Genomic DNA, 18883 nt, shown 5'->3' on the forward strand with positions numbered 1-18883 from the left:
CATTCCTCCCAACTGTCCCCATCCTACACACGCGATGCAAACGCCCAGCCCTGCAGCTACAGCAAACCTCTGCCCAGAGCAGTGGGAACAGTGAAAAAGCACAGGTAGCTTCAGGCTGCAAGAGAACATTTCCCAGCGATGCCAGTGACCACAGGACTTGCACGCTCCGGTTGTACTTTAGAATGGAAAATCCATAATATTTCACTTCCTAGCTAAAAAAACCTGCAGGGGGTTGGTTGTGGCTTACAGAACCTTCACATATTGATTTCAAAGGGAGAGCAAGGAAGCTTCTGCATCAACTCGCCTGGTCACCTCAGCTCTCTCCATGATAACAACAATGCACCAGAAAAAGCACAAACTGCATTAATGCCTGGCCAAATCCTAGACCTAATTCACACGACACTGTTTGCCAGGTTAGGCTGCACGGAAGAAAAGCTCAGCCAGAAAAATCAGTAGGCAATTTAAGCGTTTTTCCTTTGACTGAACTAGTGACAAATTCCTGGCATCATTAAGATTTCCTCTATTTCTATGCACCTTACACGACTGCCCATGGTATCCGTGTGCCTCGTGCCTTCCCACGGCTCCATCCTCTTAGAAGGCTCAAAAGTCACAGCTGCGAGGGCTCCTGTCCAGGGAGCAGAGCGTGGCTGGAGCACCCCGATGCCCACAAAAAGCCTGGGAGCAACACGGGTGGATGCTGCAAGCTTGCCCTCACCCCTCCAACAGCCCCCCAGGGAGCTCGCACCCCTTACACAGCCCCAGGGGCTGCAGGGGACCAGCGGGCAGCGAGTGCGGGGAAGGCTGTTGTGTGCTCAGGGCAGTCAGATGGTGGCACCTGGAGATGTTTGGGCACTTCCCACATTTATCCCCACCCACCCATTCCAGGAGCCTTAGTCAGGACAAAAACGGGGAAGGAAGAAGAAAACAAAAATTTAAAAAAAAAAATAAAAATCAAGATGAAAGGCATGTCCACTAACACTGATGCAATGTTTCAGCGCTTATGAGTATTTGCAAAGCTGCTTCTTCCTACTCCTCCAGGCTCTGCAACTCATCGTGGGGCTGCAGACCCAGCTGCTGGCCCCTGCACGTAGCCAAGCTTCACCTCCTGGGCATCTATGTGATAAAAAGGTCCCTTTCAATCTTTGTTCTGCTCTGCAATAAATGTCACAGCTTGACAGCTACGCTGAAAAATTACGGACTGGACAAACATGCAACATTTTACAGAAGCCAATACAAGGATGCCCATTAATAACCATGGAAGCTCTTACACTGTGTGAAAGAATGTTTCAAAAAGAAAAAAGTGTGGCATTTCTGATGTTAAATTCTGCAGAGAACACTGTGTGATTATTCCTGAGTGAGCTCTGTAGAAAGAGCTGGATATGCTGTAATTTGGAAATAATTTAACATTTTAATAATTCATGTGTTTAGCTGCTTTTGAAGGAATATTCTTTATTATCGTTTCCTCTTGAAACAAGCACATAATTTTATTGCTACAAGAGGCTGATGTCATGCAAGCCCAAAGACATGTCAAAAACAGTTGCCTGCAGAAAAAAAAAAAAATCTATATGGACACAGGCTTGAATCAAGAAAAACTGGGACAATCTCTTCTCTTATACCAAAGTAAATACAGAATCAACAGCTTCGTCTTGCAAGCGAGGGCTCTGAGGGACTTGGTGGCTCTGCCACCCTCCACCCGCGGCTGGGAATGCCACGACAGCACAGAAGGCTTCAGGACCAGACTAAAGTTCTAAAGCCAGACTCCAGAGTCTTAAAGTCTAAAGGCCGGACCAGCACGTCACTCCAGGAGATCCATCTGAATAGCTCCTACACAAACGCACACACGTACCCCAGGTACTTCATTCCCCTCTGTCCGGGGGATGCCAGAAGGCATTTGCGTTAACCCTCGCAGATGGAGCTACGCTGCCGCGTGGGACAACCCAGCCAGCGCTGCTACCCACTGCTCCACCCGGTTCGCGCAGCCTCCGTGCGGTGGGAATTCGGCATTAGCGCCGTCCCGCTCCTCCCTCATCGCAGCTCGATGGAAAGGCAGCTCTCCACCAGAAGCCTTGCCCCTTACCTATTCCTACCAATACGCTGCAGGGGACTTCAATCACTCCAGGAGCATAAGGTTCATTTTTGTTTTCTTTTAACAGTGAAGCCATTCCACCAGATATAGGCTGGCTTCAGAGGTTTGATTTTCTCCCTAGAAAGCAGGCGTAAATAAATAGCATTCCCAGGAGGGAGGCCACACCACACCACCAGGCTTTCCCAGATAGCCCTGGGAGCGGTGGTGGGAAGCCCAGAGCTGCCCCACGCCGGGCGGCAGCGCTTCCCCGCTCTGCGCCGACACGTACAATAAAATCCTATTTTATTTCCCACTCGTCACTCCACGCAAAGAACTTTTATTTTTGCCATCTCTGGCTGGAAATAAAGCAGCATCTTGGTTTGTATTTCTTCTGTCTGTTTTCACATTTAGAAACAAAACATAGTTTCGTTTTTATTTTTTTAGTCTGAAGAGATGCTCTTGCTTCATGGAAACTTAATGCACTTTCCAAAAGAGAGGTTTTCACAGCCGAAGAGAACACACGCCATACATAGAACACGCTTTTTACGTGCCATGCCAATTACACTTGAAGGAAACCAGCAGACAAATACCACATCAGCAGGGCTGGAGGAAGAGCACGTGGACAGGAGCCATGAAGCAAAGGATGTGCATCCTCCCTCCTCCTCCCCTCCCCGCCGTGCCAGGTACGGCCAGGCTCCGCTTGTTGGATTAATTGACACGGTTGGTTAATGGATAAACAATTAACCAGTGTATGCAATGATTATTTGCTAAGAACCACAGCAGGGCTGCATAACTCAGGAGTTGGGTTTTTTTTTTTAAACTAAAGCTGCTTTCACAGCTGGCACAGACAAGGCCTGGAATAAAGCAGAGTCCAAATGCATTTGACCCTGAGTCAGTCCCAGCAGAAAAATTACCCCTGTCAAGATTAGAGCCAGATTACGGGCTCGAGGGGGAAAACGTGACTTGGTACGGCCCAGCCAGACGCCCCAGAGACCCGGACAGCGGCTGCGCTCCCCATCGCAGCCGGCTGCCGCAGAGCTGGGGGGCACCGGGCAAACCCAGCCCCGGGCAGGGAGGCCAGCACAGGGGTCAGCTGGAAAGACGAGCCATACCACGATCCTCAGAAAGCTTCTGCAAATTGCTTTATACGGCTCTGCTCAGCAAGAACTATTTAACCTCTTGGCCAGAGTTTCCAGGCGGACACTGTCTGCATTCCCACGGGCAAGCTGAGGAATGCGCCCGTGTTAGTCTGCAACACGCTGGGTGCAAACACGTGCCAAGCACGGTTATCTGGGATCCAGCAGCCAAACAGAAGGGCTGCGTCAAGAAGGCCCTGTCTATCCAGTGCCACTCACTGCTCGCACTAATGAAGGACTACAGAACGGGCTTATAAAACTTGCTGATATTGCCAGCTTTGGAGGCTGCAGTTACGTGAAGGGCAGAGAGAGAACTCAAATGTTAGTGGCGAATTGCAGGAGGGTGGAAATAATAGGATGAGATTTATTAGAAACAAATGCTACATTTCAGTATTTGGCTGTTAGTGTCCAGGACAGAAAATAAGCAGCAGTTTGTTAGAGGGAAAAATAAAAAAAAGAAAAACAAGACCAAAAAGGCTGACCAGGGTTTCCGTGGGTCAAGAACCAGCAATGTGAACAAAGGCACAACCTGTGCCAAGATGCACAAACAAGGCTACTGCCTGGAAGCCAAAAAGGAAGACAGGGTGCAAAAGATTGGAGGGATCAGATCTAAAGCACTTGACCTGTGAGAACAGTGTCAAGGCTGAGAGAAGGAAGAGACTTGGACGGAACACGACAGCAGCCTGCAAGGGTGTAGAAGATGGCCGTGAGCCGCATGGGCAAGAGATAATTGCTCTGAATTGCAGATTTAAAGCAGAGACTGGGAGGAAAAACCCCGTCTTTGCCATGCAAAGGCACGGGACTGCGCAAGAAGGGGTTTCCAGGGTCCCCAGGGCTGGAGGTCTGCAAGGGCAGGCTGCCCTTACTGACCTTCCCGGGGCAGCGGAAGAGGAAGAGCCGCCCCGGCTCCCCCCGGAGAGCCCCAGCACCCAAACCTGCTGCCTGGGCAGCCACGAGCCGGCGCGGCAACCTGCATATTAACAGAGGGAAGGCGCTGCTCTGGCTTTATCCGGCTTAAAGTCTGCCTGGGCGAAAGCAGCAAGGAGGAAAAACCAATAAAAAAAAAAAAGGTCAGCAGTGAACAAAAACTTTGGTAAGAATGAACAAGCACAGAAAAAGGGAAATGGTAAAAAATTGAAAGAAGGGAAAAAACATACTAAAAAAACCCCCACAAACGCTGCTGACACCATGTTTGTCCAGCCCAGTTTTCAAATTATTTCCTCTTCCAAGCACAACTTCAGCTCTCTGCCTCCCTTTGCCCGGCTGTCCCCACAGCACACAGGCCCCAAACCTCTTGAACTGGTAAAATATATACATTGGAAATAGTGACTGCACCAAGAAACAAGGTTTCTACTACAAGAAAAACAACTATAAAGATCAAAATGAACTCTATTAACCCCTGAGCCCTTTTGACTGTATTGCAAACCCATAGCTCAACCCTGCAACTTTGCAAGCCCAATATCTATTTTTGTTATTTGCCATTTTGTTTATGCCTTAACCCCGAGTTATTACTTAGGGGATCATATGACTACCTCAGCCTTTGCTAAAGAAACGGTGTTTTTCTACTTGTTGCATTGGACAACAAAAACACGGCTTTAAAGGCATGGAAATTGGAAGGCAGAAAAATGCATATTTTAATAAGTATTCATGAACTGTTCTGTGGTTTGAAGACGTTTAAGACCTGATGTGAAAACGTACGCAGCTGCTAATAGTAGAGGCTACCTAAAATTTGCTCAGCCCAAGTTTATTCTCTTGGATGTACCGTAGCAGATCCGCAAAAAGCTCAGGTAACCACTGCTCCCCAGGAAGGTTATGATGCTGACAAGCCCTGGCAGAGCTATGAAACCAAGGAAGCCTCCATCTGGGAAAGAGGGGAAGAGGGAAGAGAAAATACATCCAGTAAAAACAAACATTTCCTGCTCATGCCTCCCAGGGTTTGATGCTCTGCAACTCCCATCCCCATGGCGAGAAACACTATAAGCCCTGAAAATCACCCTCATTCCAGTTCTCATGACATCTCTCCCAGTACAGCGACCTTTTGGCAAGGGCTGTGACAGGCAACCTCTGTTCCCATACTTGGGTTTGTCCCGCAGGCAGCGCTGGTGGTGGGACCCGCGTGAGCCTCCCTGGTGCCACTGTTCAAAACACACAGGCTCGGGCTAAAACAGGGCCATGAGTCGCTGTTTTTAAAAAGGAAAAAAAAAAAAAAAAGAAGGAAAAAACCCAAAACACTAACCAAAACCCAAAACAAAACCCAAATGACTTGAGCCATGAATTTCCTCTCTCCTCCTGCTGCTGCCAGGAGCCCGAGTGCCATACAGGCACTGAGAGCCCAGACGAGATGCCAAGGAAATCCTACACACGATGCCCTCCACAGCTGCTTGCCCTGCCTGCTGGTGATAAAGCTTTTCCATGCAAATATTTCCCCGATTCCTCACATTTGAAACCTAAAATTAGCTTTGGACCACTCCTTCATAGAGAGATACCCTTGGCTGAGAAGAGCCCTTTCTGAGGAGTTATTCGCATCCCCCAGGAGGAGCCAGGCTTGTCACCAGCCCCAGATTTACACCCTCGCACACCTTCCTTCCACAGTCCTTGGCAGGTGTCAGACCTCTGCTGAGCAGCCAGAAAACGACCCCTGGGCTCAGGGTTCCCACTTGTGGAGAAGATCCTGCTTTTCCAGCCCAGGTAATCCACATACAAAGCAAAAAGTACATGCACTTTTTTCATTTTCTAGTATACCCTCCCCCACTACTTAATCAAAATCCAAGGGCTTTTGTAGATGCTAGGTTGCATGTTACATTCCCAAGGTATGGGATTAAAAGTCAAGGGGGTTCAAAAGCGCTCAGCAGTGACTTAACCCTGACCTTAAAGTTCAGTACATGGAAGCTATTTAGCCAGATGAAAAAGAGGCCAGCATGGCACATGGAGACGCCTCCTGAAAATCTGCCCTTCTGGATGCTCATACTACAGGGACAGAACAAGAGAATTAGGGTTTATTTTCTAAAAAAAAAAAAAAAAACAACACACACAAAACAACCCTTTAATAATAAATAAATCATTGGTCCCATCCTGGAAAGATCTGGAGCTGAAGAAGAACTGAAATATGAAACCGAAGCAACAATAAACGTCATGTTCAGACATCATCCTGACCTAAATTTCCTATCTTTGGCCCAATCCTGATAAAATATTTTAAAACACCGTTTCCAAAACAATTATTCTCATAAAGTTCCTACATTTAATAGTAGACCTCTAAAAGCAGGAAGCAATTAGCGCTTCCCACTTTAACGACCGCAGCACAGCTCCCTGTTTCTGCTTTATTGATTTCCATAGTCCTTCCCACGTGAGGCTTCCTGCCAAGCCACCACCCTACCCGGAGGAAAAGCCAAGTCATGGGAATCCACGTGGCCTGTTTGCAATGGGGGACGAGACGCTTCCAGACTGGGATTTCCTGGAAATAACAGGTAAGCTTATGGAGGTCCCTGCTGCGCTATCTGTACCGGGGCAGAGCCCTTTCTGTCCCTGCACTGGGTCCTGCAGCATCGGTCCCACAGCGTTCGTGCTAGAGAGGAGACAACTGAAAAACTGGGCAGGTCAAGGGAAACTATGAGGTAAGGTACTGGTCATCGTGATGGGCAGCGTTGTCATTACGCAGTGACTAACCCACTGCTGCAGTCTGAAACCCCCTCTGTGTTGCGTTTTCCCCCACGCCCAGGACCAGCCTAACCATCAGGCCCTTCCCAAGGACTCATTTTATTTGCTTTACGGAACAGTGACATGGAAGGAAAAACATAAACACGCACAGATGAGCATGGGCCGCTGATCTCACGCTGACGTGCTGGTTGTTCCAGCTCCAGCCCCCTCCTGCCCAGCAGCGCAGCCGGAGCACAGCGCCTGCTCCCCGGATTGCCACGGGGCGCGCAGCCTCCCCCGGGAAGCCGATCGTTCGGTACTTATCAGCGATTAATGTCAGCCCTTCACATATTCATAACCATTTTCTGGATTCCTTGGGCACAAACAGTGCGTTTAAGACAGAGTGCTTAAGTACCTCGTGTCATGCATCCTCCGGGGAGCTGTGCTCAACTCCTGGGTCACCATGAACCCTCCGCTCTCCAGCGTGGTCACGGCCCACACTCTGCACCCCTAAACCCAGGAGCGCTGCACAAAACACCCTTGAAAGCCAGGACAGGGGATGCCCAGAGCCTCTGGCACCTGGTTATCTACCCCCAGAGACCCGCTAGCGCTGTAGCTGCAGAGGGCGAAGGGAACCGGTTGACAACACCTTGCTGTCAGCACCATCTCGGCATCACCAGACCCCACTCAGAAGGTGGCAAAGGGAATCCTGAGCTGAGGGAAGAGAGGGGCTGGAAAAAGTACCTGCTTCAAGGAGCACAAACAGTAGGAAGGTCAAAGGACGCAGCACTTCAGCGTGCTGGCAGACACAAACAGCGTGGCCATAAAAGCTTTATATCAGATCCTAAAACCAAGAAGCTTGCCAAGGTGACAGCGTAATGCAAAGGACTCCTGGACCGACCATCCCCACAGCAACCAGAGGTGACAAGGACCACGGCGGTGCCCACGGGATGGAAAGCATTGCTGCTGCTCTTATATATAGTTGAACATGTCATATAAATACAGGACATACTTTCATGATCTAAACGTATAGATGTCTACAAGGGTGATGTCCTGTACATCCCTCAATGCTATTCTGGTGTCCCCCGGTGCCACGCCTCCTCCAGCGACCACCGCCTGCCAAGCCACATTTCCGCAGGGAACGTCGGCGGCTCGGAGCCGAGCGGGAGCACTGGAAGGCAGCCCAGCACCTCCATCCCACAGCGGGGTTAGGTGGCAGCTGATAAACGCAAACACTTACAGATCCTCACATAACTCTCGCCAGCCAAGCTAAACCCTGTGCTCGGGGAAGGGATTTGGGTGACCAAAACGGGATCTCTCTGCCATCGCTCCGCTCTCCCTCCCTACGCAGGCGCTCGTTCCCAGCGGCTGCTGCTCCGTATCAAGGCAGAGAGCCCAGGTACATGTCAGGAGGTCACCACCTCTGCTCCAGATGCAACCCTGCTCCTTATTGCCAAGTTTCCATTAAGTGGAAACATGATTTTTTTTTTTTTCTTTTCTCCTCCCGCTGTTAAAAACAACACACGAAAGCGTGTGAAGGTAGTAACTTTTTGTTGACCTTTTACGTGACTTGCTCAAAGAAATGAGAGATTTCTGTGGGTATCACAGCAACAAGGAGTAGCAGATTGAGACTGTGTATTTTTTTACTAATAGTGTATTGCTTTAATAAAATGCAGTTTCTGTTGTCTTGATTTTTTCCCTCTATTTTTTTTTTGTTTTAACATAATTCCACAAATGATTTTCACTGGAAAAAACACCAGTTGGCATGAGCAGAAGGCCGCGGTGGAGCAGGAAGGTAGCACCACAGAGCAGGACTCGGAGCGCTCCCGTGCGAGCGGCAGCCAAGTCCAGCTCCCTCCCCTGCCTGGGGGTTTAAGGCACAGGCTCATCTCCCAGGGCAGCTTCCCCACGGCACCGCCAGCTTCACAGACAACCGCCGCAGGGTCGGACAACCACCGCAGGGTGACCCCTACCTCGGTTTTGTTGCTGCTTTTGTCCCTCTTACAGAAAGCCCCCAAGCGCAGGGCGCGCGGCTGGGACCCCCACGCAGTACCGACGCTGCCGCACGTCCACCCGGCCGGGCGTCCCCCGGGTCCGTGCGGGCGATCGCACGGTGCCGTCCCATGTCCCGTGCTGATACTTCCTGGTGGCGTGAATCTGCACGCCACCGCGCACGTGGCAGGGATGTACTTTGGTAAACCCAAAGCATGGGTTGAACGTCAGGTTCACGGGAGCGGGAGGAGCCGTGCCGCCCTGGGGACACCACGCACCTCCAGCCATCCCAGCGAGGGTATGTCACAGCTCCTCTCCCTGTCCTTGGCCAGCACCTCCTCGCTGCCTCCCCACCCCAAACGGGGCCCTGCACCACCTCGAGAGCGCTGTCACCCGCTGTCCCACCCAGGGCAGGCACAGGCTGGAGCCGCTGCTGCAAAGCCCCATGACATGGTGCAGCCGCTCGCGTCGCCCCAAAGCGCTCCCGTACCCCTGCCTGGGTTTAGCACCTTCCCACACTGAATCTCCCTAATGATTATTTTTTTGAGCAATGCTTTTAAAGACTTTTCATGCATTCTGGCTAACGAACTCCACAAGAATTTGATGACTCCATCCTCAGCCAAATTCCATTCTTTAGTCTACCCATAAAGCTACAGCGCTCAGCAGCCTCAGCCCCCACCACGGGGCCAGGACGCCCCGCACCACACGCCCATTGTCCAGTAAGGCATCGTGCCCAAAGAGCAACCACACGTGCCAGAGGAGCCGACAGGCCGGCGAACGCCTGCTGGTGTTCTGCATTTCCAAAAACAGCTGCTTGTCCTCAGCCACAGCCAACAGCAAGCACCGACACGGGCAAACATCAGCCCTCGGCCTCCCTTTCACACCCAGGAGCCTCCTGCCAGCTCACGAACAGCTTCGTCTATGGATCCAGGATAATATTAAGGCCTCCCATTTCTCTGGCCAGCTAAAATAAATATTTGAGAACCTCTAGTACACAAGAAAACAGTTGGCTTGGGGAAGTCCCAGAGGTAACTGTAGGAGAAGCTACGAGCTGGGCTCAGGGGGCAAAGGTGACTTGGTCCCCAAGACTTCACAGAGAGCTTCAGGTGGCTTTGTGAATCAGCCTTTCCGCAAGGACTCCCTCCACGGGATCACAAGCAGCACTCAGGACACGGGGTACTCCATTTACTGAAAAATTCTTTTTTTCTATACCAAGAAGTCTTTGATTCATTATCAGAATTAAGCATGAGCAAATAAAGCAGAAGTTCGGTTCCGATTTCACAAGTAACCCTGGAGGAAGGGCTGAGGTTTGCTCGGTACCTGCTGAACAAAGACCAAAACTAGGCAAATTCAATAGAAAATTGCTTGTTATAAAGATGTAACTTGCAGAAACAGAATAGCTTTCCTGTGTTTCTTGCTTAAATACAACTTAACACCTGCAAATTTATGCAAAATAGCTCATTTACACACATTGACAATACTGACAGCTTCCTTAGAACAAAATAGATGCCTCGGATATATTTTTTCCCCCCTTCTTTCCCAGAGGAGAAAGAAAAAAGCCTCCATCAAGCCGGCACAGAAGCACACCGATGGCAGGCAGCGAAAGATGATGCTCGTGTCTAAACTCAAATCGAGCCTCAGCTGCCTCCTCGCTCCCCTCCCTTACCCACGTACCCAGACCTCCAGCACCCTACAAGCAACACGGGTGTCTGGACAAACCAGAGACACCCTGCAGCTCTTTCTGGTTTTGTGAAACCTCCTGTATATGTTTTTCCACACGTTCCTAGAGGAAATCAGAGCATGAAGGTTATGGCTTACAAGCTTAACCCTCCAGACCTCAGCACAAGATGGGCAGCTGCACACGATGGGCCAAATATTTAATATTATTTTTCCCCTCAACTGCCACGACCTTCTGGAGCGGTGCTGCTCGGAAAGGTGTCTGCAGACAGTTTTCTACATGTACCAAAAAAAGCTGTTTGACAGAAAGAAAATCGATAGCTTTGGGAAAGAAAAAAACCTGAGGAGTCTCAGACAGCAGTTCCCATCTCACTGGTTCTTTCTCCCACTGAACAAAATGGCTCGTTTGCCATAATTGCTGCCAAAACTCAGCGAGATCAGGTCTAACCACAGAAACTTCCAAGCCACCATGAGTCATCTACTAATCTTTCTTGGTAGGACATAATGCTGGGTGGGACCCTTGAGGAAAAAAAATAAATATAAATTTGCAGGAAACCTTTGTCATGGAAAAATACGCCCCAGAACGTCTCATGAGAACTACATAAATAGACATTTAGAAAACGAAGAATGAGAGACCAAAGCATTTCTCTCCAAAAAGACTACATGACACGCTGCCCGCTTTCCAAACCGTTTCAGTCGCCCTTTAGCTGTGACAGGGAGAGGATGGCTCAGCTTCCTGGGAGACCCCAACGCCCATGGGTGCTTCTCACCACGCCCAAGAAAACACCAAACAAGGCAGATTTGTGTTCCTTATGTGGAAAAGCCAACTGCATCATGTGACTGTATTTCTCTTGAATTAAAAGAGGAAAAAGTAGGCCCAAAATATCTACTTGTTTTACCGCTTGTGCATCACATTCAAAGTTTGTTGAGACAGAAAAACTTGTTTTTTAAATGGGGGAAAAAAAAGTGGGGTTGCCTTTAGCCAGGTAGTGGGTGCAGTTACGAGCTCCTGCCATGGCCACAACCCCCCAGGTTACTGAAAGTGCTGGAAACGTGCAATCAGTTACCACAGCTGGTTTATTTTTACCCCGGGGACCCCTGGAGGCTGCAAGTAGGAGCCAGCCCGCGCTGAGGCGCATCTGGCCCGAGAGCAATGCAGCTAGCAGTGTGTGCTCGCGGGGCGGTGTGTTCTGGGTGGGGAAATAAAAACTTGAGCAAGAAACGAGGATTTTGATTTTTTTTAAAATCCCCCCAAAAGTCTGGCTGGTAAAATGGGAGAAGTCTCTGGGAAGCAGCTTGGTGATGCATCAGCACCGGTGGCACGGAGGAGCCCCGGGGCACGCCGCCCCGATGGGAGAAGAGCCGAGAAGCAAGTTGCTGCACAGCAAGACACCCAGAAACACCAACCGGCTGTGAATCACCCGCTTGCACAGGCTTGGACAGAGGCCATCCCAGCGCTGCTCAGAGGGACGTTGTCTGCCTGACACTGCCTGTTGTCTCTGCGCGCTGGGACGCTCGTCCCCGAGAAGAGCGGTTCCTCTGTGCCCGGACCACCTTCCCCGGCCGTAGGGAGGCAGCTGCAAACAGCCCCCAGTGCTGCGGAGCAGCACCGGCATCACCCCGCGCCTGCTGCCGGCCCTGGGGGAGCCCAGGAGAGCACCAGGCATTTATCAGCGGGTTGACTTTATTTGATAAAAAAAAAAAAACAAACCCCAAAGAAAGCCCTTATGTGATGGCTGCGCACGTGAGGGCTCATTGCACTGGCAGAAATAAAAATCCAAGAGAGGAATCAGGCCCACTCACAGCTTGACCTGGAAAATGCAATAGAGGAAATGAAGATTTAATACTTCTTCCACCAACAGAGGTGTAAACCAGAAAAATAACTCCCAACGCCATGAATATTCTGAATTCTGCTGTCAGAGCGTAAATGGGAGTCCAACATCCAGGGGAAGAAGTCTTTTTCTGTTGAGTAACCCTGCAAATAGCAATGAGGTTTTTCATCCTCAGCTCTGTACCTTCTCTCTCAGAGGCTTCCCGCACCCCGCGCCCCCTTGCCCAGGCGGGCAATGGAGCGATGCTCTTTCTCTTCTGCAAAATACCGACCCCGTCACTGCTCAAAAAAATGGCCTTTTTGTTACATCCCTTCTCCCTAGGGAGACAGTTCCTCAGGGCAGAGGACCACTTCTTATTTTATTTGTGTCTTCACTGCCAGAAAAAAGGGGCTAGAGGAGGAACAGGCAACGTTATTACACTGACTACTAATGCAAACAGGCTACTTTGCTGTCAAATCCTACTACAGGTGTTGCACTATTTTATTTGCTGGAGCTCAGCATGGTCAGCACCACATCCCCAGAGCGCGAAGGAGAAATTTTAAGGTAAAACAGTCACAGAAACACGATCAACCAAAGAGCACAGAGGTGCAAGCGCTGCACTGTGGCCGGCTTCGGTGCCAACTCGCCGCGGTCGAGCGGGCGCGTGCCAAGGAGACGCTGCTGGGATCATTCCCACCTGGCCCCACTCTCAGATACGTTTTCTTGGCAACAAAGCAAGTGCATTAGCCTGATAAGATTGCCCTGTCATGATGATTACCATAATACTGAAATCTTACATCCCTTTCTAGCAATAAGAGCTGACCACATGCTGTGTTGTCACCCTGCCTGCCGTGCCAGGCCCCCACGCTCGCCACCCGAGCGGCGGTGAGTCCTTCTGGTAGTTGCTCCATTGCCCTCCCTGACCCCTTTTTAGCACGTTTTTGCCTCATTTGTGTCTATTTAGACTCGTGCGAACCAGAGCTGATTTTAAATCACAGGTTTTTATTCTCAGAGGCAAAGCTGACTTTGACGGAGGACGCGTGGCCTCCTCTCCTCCCCTGGCAAGGAGGCAGCACGTGCCGGGGGGGGATGCCTGGCCCTGTCCCAGCTCCTTTCGGGGTGCCGGCTCTCCAGCGTGGGAGCAGCAGTCACCAGACAGCTTCTCCCCCCATCCCCGCACCAGCAGATGGGTGCCCGGGGGACACGGCACCCCAGCGCAGGCGAGTGGCCTGACAGACACGAGCCCCGCTCCCGCTTGGTTACGTAAACCCCCAGGGCTGCAGCGGCGTTTATCTGCTTTAAGGATCTCGAAAGCACTAAATGCCACCGCAGCACGTGGGCACGAGGAGCGAGGGATGTGTGAAGCGCCCAGGGCAGTGGTGATGGCACGCGATGCAACCCCGGCGATTAGATACCTCCCACTGTTATCAAATGGAAACAGAGAACACTCTGAATCCTGAAGACACAAATTATATATATACACACGTATATACACACACACACACACAAAACTCATGATCTGCAAATCCACGTTTCCCTCCTGTTTCCTCCCCGCCCAGGCACAGGAGCCAGGATAAGGGTGCGTGACCCTGCCCCAAGGGCCACGGCTGCCCCTGCCACTCTGGACACCCTGCACCAAGCAAGCAGGGAAGCAGCACAGCAAATATTTTGGAGAGAAAAGTTGGCAAGCAAAGCCTTGTTTTCCCCAATCCCTCCACCACCCTCTGCTTTCCAGGGCGTCTGAAAACATGGAGCTGGTATGTTCATCTGGCAGATGCTCACAAGCCCATGAAAGCGAGTGGCAGGGCAGGGGCAAATGGCTAAATATATGTTTTTAAAAATTTAAGTTTTTTTGTTTATATGTCTATATAAATTGATAATATAACATATACATATCACCATCCTGCAGCTCAGCAGGGCCAAGGTCTGGCCCTGCATAGCTGGCTGTAAAGAAGCCAGGCTGTGTGCCAGCTACTCACACATCCCACATCTCAGAGCAGAGAAAAAGCATGGCAAGCAGTACCTGAATGAGGATTAAAAACCCCCCTTCTTTCTGGGAAGGGAAAAAAAAAAAAAAAGCTGCCCAAGGTTTTGTGACAGAAAAGAAAAAAAGAAGCCAACCACAACTTCCACTAAGCCCACGGCCATGACCGAATCAATCCCAGTCCCTGCAGGAGAGTTTCCAGGGTACAGGGTATGTGAGAGCGAGTTAAAAACACATCATCCATTATCAGCCGGACAATAGGAGGAAGAGGCACGAAGCGTTCGCTCTCGCCCTCCTCAGCTTAGGCCAGGTGCTTACCTACACGAGACACTCCAGCAACTCAACACCCAGAAGACAATCAAATCGCTTCCTCAGCTCTATTATACATAGATTTAGGGCCACTGTACAATGCTTGCTCCCACTCAAGCTTCTATTTTATTATTACTTTTTAAAATGACATGCTAGAAAATAGCTCTTCCCATGTGAAATTAAGGAATCACCTGTTTGCAACAAAGTCAGCAGGTGAAGGGAGTTTCTCACAACCGAGCATGGTGGCAGTACCCCGGGGCTTCAGTTATTCCAGAGACCAAGTTTCTCCTTCAGTGTGTTCATTAGGTAGAGACAGAGAAGATAAATCTAGAAGCCTGTATGAACATTAGTAACAGATGTCTTCTTTATTATTTCATTTCAAGGAAATAAGATTTGTGGCAACGCTGGCAGTAAGTGCAATCCCCTGATGTTTCTTTCCCTGAAGATCTGCTAACTTGCTTTAAATCAATTACCAGAGAAGGAATAACTGCAAAAAACCCAAGTTCCGATTGTAACGAACAGCTAGAGGAGGCACAACTGCACGTCTTTGCATGGTTTCTCAAAGGAAGAGATTTCTCAAATCACTGCTCGAGAGCAGACCCACTGTAAACACAGGATCTTTCCTTTACTGCAGACACACCTGCAGTCTAAAGAGCACTTTGTAAATTACAGGGGGTAACAATGTCAAGTTGACACAAGCCTTTACACTTTGCTACTACTAAGAAAAGTAGTAAAAATTTATGGGTGAGGCACAGGATTTCAGCCCGCTTCATGAAAGAATGATTTCACCAGCAAAGACTAAATAAAATTACAAGCGCTAGCTGGGTAAATATATTTAAAACTGTATTTTCAGCAGTTTAAAGAAGGTGCAGTTCTGATCCCAGCAAACTCTTCCTCAGCTGTGAGCGCTCAGGAGACACCTGCCAGCAACAGCCTTATTTGTGGTAGAAGTTCAAGCCTCTCAAAATAAAGGGAGCATCGCGTCCCCCAGGAGAAGTCACTTTCTAGTATTTTCCAGTAAGACCAGAACCTCAGCACTGATTTTCAATAATCCTGAGGAGGAGGATGTTTTGCATCTGGACAAAATTAGATATGGAAATGGCTATTTAAGTAAGACCCTTTGATTTTCTCTAAGTGGGAAAGTTAAATCTTGGGAAAAAAAAAAAAAACCAAACACAGATGTACCTCTCAATAAGTTTTAATTTTATTGGCTGAACCACAGCCTGCAGGAATATCTGTAAATTTTAATAAGTTTTTTCAGAGTGACCTGGGGTTTTCCCAGCCTGCTAAACCCTGCACAAAGATGGGCGATGGGGAAGCGGTGGCAGTGCAGGCATCGCAGGTCTCCCACGTGCTCTGCCCTCAGCCCTGGGGAAGGCCAGATAGACTTTCCCAGAGCAAAAAAAACCTACCAAACCTGATTTTACAGGTTTGGTGGTATCTCATAGCAAAAAGAGAGGAGGAAGGGCCCCTTTCAGCTGCAGGCGAGGACAGGGCGGTTGCACGAGGGGGGCTGGCAGCTGCCATCCCACACTGGCGCTCAGCGCCCATCAGGGATCAGGGAATCCAGCATCCTTGGGCAGCACTCAGCATCACATGGTAACACCTACCCTGAAGGAAGGGGCTTTCTGCACGTTCACAGTAAATACGGTGCCGACTGATGGCAAGCTGGAAAGGAAGGGTAGCCCAGGGCCCGAGGGCTTAAACTTGGAGCTTCCCAGCTTCTGGCAAAGCTGGGCAGGATCTGGCCGCAAGGCCCAAGCCACAGAGCTAACACTCCTGTGGGCATGAGAGAAGAGGCGGTCAGAAATTAAGTGCCCCGGTTACCTGTGAGCCTCCGGCTCACGCTGTCAAATGCCAGGGACAGCATGGAAGGGAAAACACGAATTCTTGAGCGATTAAAGACACTCAGAACAGAGTTCCCACCCCCCCGAGCTGCAAACACGGGCAGCTACGAAACACAACGCCGCATGCAAGCAGAGAGCACTTGCCCCAGGGCCACGGGCGCACCAGCCTCGCCGTGACATCCCATTACTTACAATCTTCAACCGAATGCCAAACCAGCAGAGCTTCGTCCGCCCGATTAAACCATCCGGGTCTGTCCCCCAAACAGCCACGTAACTCTACCGAATTCCGAGGCATCGTGCAGATTTACTTAAAGGAGGGAACCTGGAGACCACATAGACCTGGGCACATAATACTTCTTGTCCTGCTGTGTACAGAGAGCCCGCGCCAGCCCCGGCCGCGCGGGCGAAGCACTCCTAACGTCAAGGGACCTGCACCGGCTTGAATCATTACCCAGGCCAGATCGGAGGCATTTTGGGGCTGAAGATTTCAAAAGAGCAGCGTCCTATACCAAGAAAGAGCATCGTGCCAAATAAAGAAATATAGCAACAGGCAGAAAAGGCTTTAAATTGCTAGAAGTCGAGCCGGCAGCTCAGCAGAACGGGTCGTGTTGGCCAGCTGCCAGCACGTCAGGAAACTCTCAGGTTTTTTTCCCCGCATCCCGAAACAGCAGCTGCTAAAAGGGACAGGGCAGGGACGCAGTTTCACCAGCTTTGGAGAAGCACCAGCCGAATAAATCTCGGAAACACTGAGATCCACAGCAAACGTAGAACTACCATCTCTGAATCCCCCTGTCCAGAGCCCCCCTGGCTGCCTCCAGCCTGGCGTAGGGCTCTCCAGCCTCGCTGCATCCAAACCTTGCCCATTTCAAAGCATGAAAAATTAGTATGTCATCCCAAGTATGTCCTGCAAGGCTGATAAACACCTCCCATTGGCAAAGTTTGCAGCCCAGCCTTAGTAAAGAACTCAAGCAGGGAATTAACTTGAGAAAAGAAGCATCCTGTGTTGGAGTGGATAGCTTTTTCTCCCCCCAAATTGCCCCAAAGCCAGCCCTCCCCTCCCCCCCGCCGGGGGCAGCCCGGGGAGCGCATCAACCTCCCCCTCGCCCGCCGACGGGAACCGACCCGCTCCGCAAACACCCGGGAACTCGGGATTTATTTATTTTTTTTCCCCCCCCTCTACCAACCTCCAGCCCCCGTGGAAACGGATCCCTCATGGTGGTGTTTTAAGGCGTTTTCCCAAGGACGCGGCGGCCCCGCAGCCGGAGGAGCCGCCCCGCTCCCCGGGATCCCGCATCCAGGCTGGCTCCCCGAAGGCGAGGGAAGCCCGACCCAGCCCACAAGGCGCTCCAGCCTATGAGCACTTGCTAATTAAGAGGAAACCACTCCCAGCGAGCTAAGGAGAATATTGGGAGAGTGGTAGGGAGGCTGGAAGGGAACAGGGTAGGGTGCTTTACCCCCCTTTTTTATGGTGGGTGCTTCTTATTAGAGAGAAAAAATAATAATAATAAAAAAAAAATCAAGTAATCCATTAACAGCATTTTTTATTTTAACCTCGCAGACCTGCAAGTGCAAGGACTCAAAAGTGATTTGCTCCGCTCTCATGCAAACGCAGCCTTCATAGGGAGCACAATTTTTCCCCTTTTCTGCTCTTCTTGCAAAAGCCCGATTCCTTCGACAGGGAGAAGTCAGTTTTTCCCCTGCTGCCGCCAAGAAATTACATTTGGCGAGGGGAACAAATGGAAAAGTCAGTGCAAATTTACAATGAATTAAGTACACAAGTAATGTTATTTTTAGCGTAAGACAACCTAATAATTATGGTCACATATTGTTTGTAGCTGAGCAGTACTCGTCTGCACATGCTGCGTTTCTCGTGTTACTTCCCATACGCCCTTTTTAATATGCAAAGAAACAGACTTTTTAGCGAGAGGGAGAGAAAATTTTTGTGCTTATAGAAGCGCTGAACTGACAAGCAGAGAAGCAAAAATCCTCCATACGTTAAATGTCTATAACGCAGTCTTGCATACTGGCATGCTGGTAAAATGCCTGAAAGCTGTCTGCGGTGCTAGAGCTGTACGGGGGACATCTTGGTGACTTTTCCCAGGGAATTCAGTGTTCCCGCTTCTGCCTCTACAGCAAAATTTCAATATGGTTGTTGTGATATTTCTCTCCCTTAAAGGATTTTTTTTAAATAGCGAGGAACTGAACCGTGGCCCTCAAATCTACGTGAGATAACTAACCCAACCCCTGTTCTGGCAGGGCAATATTGAAGCATCTCCACCTTCTCCACCAGAACAATACCTGCTTTGGTTATGGGCACACCTGCAGCACATCCACTCAGCTCGTTTACACTGGGTTTACTATGACTTGGCTTGCCATCGGCTCCCTAAATCCAGTGTGAGTGATGTGCTTCTCGTTTAAAATCAAACTGA

The 18883-nt window shown here is 50.0% G+C and overlaps 1 protein-coding gene across 6 annotated transcripts in view; it reads right to left on the reverse strand.

Annotated features, from left to right (window-relative positions):
* The window catches only part of PLD1 (phospholipase D1), an 80959-nt gene that overhangs the window by 50199 nt on the left and 11877 nt on the right, over nucleotides 1-18883 (reverse strand). For 2 of the 6 annotated variants that reach the window (XM_064458000.1, XM_064457996.1), the window contains exon 1: nucleotides 17639-17765. The exons of the other annotated variants lie outside the window; for them this stretch is intronic. The gene's annotated coding sequence lies outside the window, so the exon portion shown is untranslated. Of the gene's footprint in view, nucleotides 1-17638; nucleotides 17766-18883 lie in introns of those variants that run through there. 6 annotated transcript variants of the gene reach the window in all.

The sequence above is a fragment of the Phalacrocorax carbo genome, chromosome 7 (genome assembly GCF_963921805.1).
Source record: "Phalacrocorax carbo chromosome 7, bPhaCar2.1, whole genome shotgun sequence".
Lineage (NCBI taxonomy): Eukaryota > Metazoa > Chordata > Aves > Suliformes > Phalacrocoracidae > Phalacrocorax > Phalacrocorax carbo.